This window comes from Dipodomys merriami, unplaced genomic scaffold (genome assembly GCF_024711535.1).
Source record: "Dipodomys merriami isolate MVZ:Mamm:240054 unplaced genomic scaffold, mDipMer1.0.p SCAF_2804, whole genome shotgun sequence".
In the NCBI taxonomy this organism is placed as follows: Eukaryota; Metazoa; Chordata; class Mammalia; order Rodentia; family Heteromyidae; genus Dipodomys; species Dipodomys merriami.
This window is the reverse complement of record NW_027204276.1, coordinates 1-2,500: the sequence shown is the minus strand read 5'-3', so window position 1 is coordinate 2,500 and position 2,500 is coordinate 1. Positions and strand designations below refer to the sequence as shown.

Sequence of the window (2,500 nt, the reverse complement as noted above, 5' to 3'; positions counted from 1 at the left end):
ACCCGGCCGCGGGCTCGTCTCTGCGCGGATACCAACCCCCCCGGGATGACCGCTCGCTCGCTCGCTCGCTCTAAAAGCCAGACACGGGACCGCGAAGCGACGACCGCCAAAGTCTGAACTTAGGGGGACGGAGGGCCCCGGGAAAGGGGGCCCTGCGAAGGGAGACCCCCAGCCGCGCCACCCCGCGGGGCAAGGCAACCAACCCCCGGGGGGCGATTGATCGTCAGGCGACGCTCAGACAGGCGTAGCCCCGGGAGGAACCCGGGGCCGCAAGTGCGTTCGAAGTGTCGATGATCAATGTGTCCTGCAATTCACATTAATTCTCGCAGCTAGCTGCGTTCTTCATCGACGCACGAGCCGAGTGATCCACCGCTAAGAGTCGTACGAATCGGGGGCGTGGCCCGACGCGGGGCACACGCGGCTGGCACGGCGCTGTTCTCCCGGTCCCGCACCCCCCAGACAGACCCGAGAGGGGAGAGGAGGGCGCGGGCGGGTCGCCTCGGGCCGGCCAGCAGAGACAGAACGAGAACGAGACACGGAGGGGGTCGGACAGACGAGACACGGGGACGGGGACGCCCGGCGCCACGGCCACGCCAGCGCGGGGGGCGCGGCGGGCGGGCGCTCGGACGCCCCCGACCCCACAGGCGCCCCGGGGGTGCCCACCCCCGAAGCCCGGGCTGCGGGAGAAGCGGCCCGCCCGCGAGCGGGCGCGGGCCGCCCCGAACCCGGGACGGGGGCGGAGTCTGGGAGAGACCGGGGACCGGCCTCCCCACGGGCCCGCCGCCCCGACCCCTTGGACGGACGGGCGACCCCCGATGGGTCTTTAAACCTCCGCGCCGGAACGCGATACCAGGTACCTGGACACGAGAGGGCGGACGAGCGAGGTAGGTAGGGGGGGCGGCGACGCCCGGGAGGCGGCCGCCGGACACCCTCCCCATCCCCCCGAGCCGCACCACCGCCAGCCCCACCCGCCGCCGCCGCCCCAACCACACGGGGCCGGGGGGGGGGAAACCGAGCCACGGGACGCGGCAAGCCCGGTAGCGGGGGCCACCCCGCCAGAGGCGGGGTAAGGTGCCACCGCGGGGAGCCGGCCCCGGACCGGGGGCGGAGGGGAAGGCGAAGGCGGACCGAGAGGGGGAGAGGACGGCGGCCGCACACGGGCGAGGCCGAGCCCCCACCCCCGACCGACGCGCGAGGCGCCCAGTGCGGGAAAGCCAGCGGGGAAGGGGACCGCCACGAGGGCGCACAGGCGAGGCGAGGCAGGGGCCCGAGGCGCGGTGCCCCGCGGGTGGCGCAGAACGGGAGAGGGAGCGCGGGGACGCGGGGAGCGAGCGCGGAGACGGAGGAGGCGGGCCGACGGGGAAAAGCGGACGCGGCGGCGGCGGCCCCCAGCGGCTGGGGAATGCGACGCGCCACGCGGGCCCGGACGCGGGCGGGGTCGGCGGAGCGGGGGCAGGGGGAAGCGGGTGATCTGGACAAGGACGTCCGCGGAGGCAGCGGGGGGGCGACACCGCGGCGGGGAGGGCGCGCGGGCCCGCGCGGCAGCAAGCGGGAGAGAGGGCGCGCGCCCATCCGCTCCCGGCCACCCGGGCCCGGAACCCGGAACCCACCGCGGCTGCCCCCGCAAGCCGGCGGGCGACACGACCCACCCGCAACATGCCTTAACCCGGGCACCGGCTCGCCCACCCGGCGGCACGGGCGCCGCGGGGACGGCGCCGCAGACGGCCACACCCACCGGGCCGACGCCGGCCGGCCACGCGATCCCAGCCGGCCTTGGCCTCTCTACCGCTCCTTCCTCCTCTTCTCGCGCCCCCTCGCCAACTCACCCGTCCGCGGCCGCGGGAAACACCGGGACGGGGGGAATGGTCCTCACCGGCACAGCCGCCCCGGGAACGGGCGGGCCCCTCCTCCCAGGCCGGCCCCGACGTGCGAGAGCGGCCACACGGGGACGGACGGCGGCGGCGACGGCGACGCGGGAAAGACGGCGACGGCGACGAGGAGGAGCCCCGAGGGACCGCGGCGCCGGCAACCCCGGCGGATCGCGGAGGGCCACCCTCGCGCCGAGCTCGCCCCGCACGCGCGCGCGCGCGCGCGAGTCCGTGCCCTTTCCGTTAATGATCCTTCCGCAGGTTCACCTACGGAAACCTTGTTACGACTTTTACTTCCTCTAGATAGTCAAGTTCGACCGTCTTCTCAGCACTCCGCCAGGGCCGTGGGCCGACCCCGGCGGGGCCGATCCGAGGGCCTCACTAAACCATCCAATCGGTAGTAGCGACGGGCGGTGTGTACAAAGGGCAGGGACTTAATCAACGCAAGCTTATGACCCGCACTTACTGGGAATTCCTCGTTCATGGGGAATAATTGCAATCCCCGATCCCCATCACGAATGGGGTTCAACGGGTTACCCGCGCCTGCCGGCGTAGGGTAGGCACACGCTGAGCCAGTCAGTGTAGCGCGCGTGCAGCCCCGGACATCTAAGGGCATCACAGACCTGTTATTG

At 73.8% G+C, this 2,500-nt stretch overlaps 1 non-coding gene across 1 annotated transcript; it reads right to left on the bottom strand.

Moving 5' to 3' along the window:
- Positions 1 to 228: 228 nt before the first annotated feature.
- Positions 229 to 381, bottom strand: LOC138838512 (5.8S ribosomal RNA). Its single transcript, XR_011375637.1, has one exon. It is a non-coding gene; the product is annotated as a 5.8S ribosomal RNA (ribosomal RNA).
- Between the last annotated feature and the right edge of the window lie 2,119 nt (positions 382 to 2,500).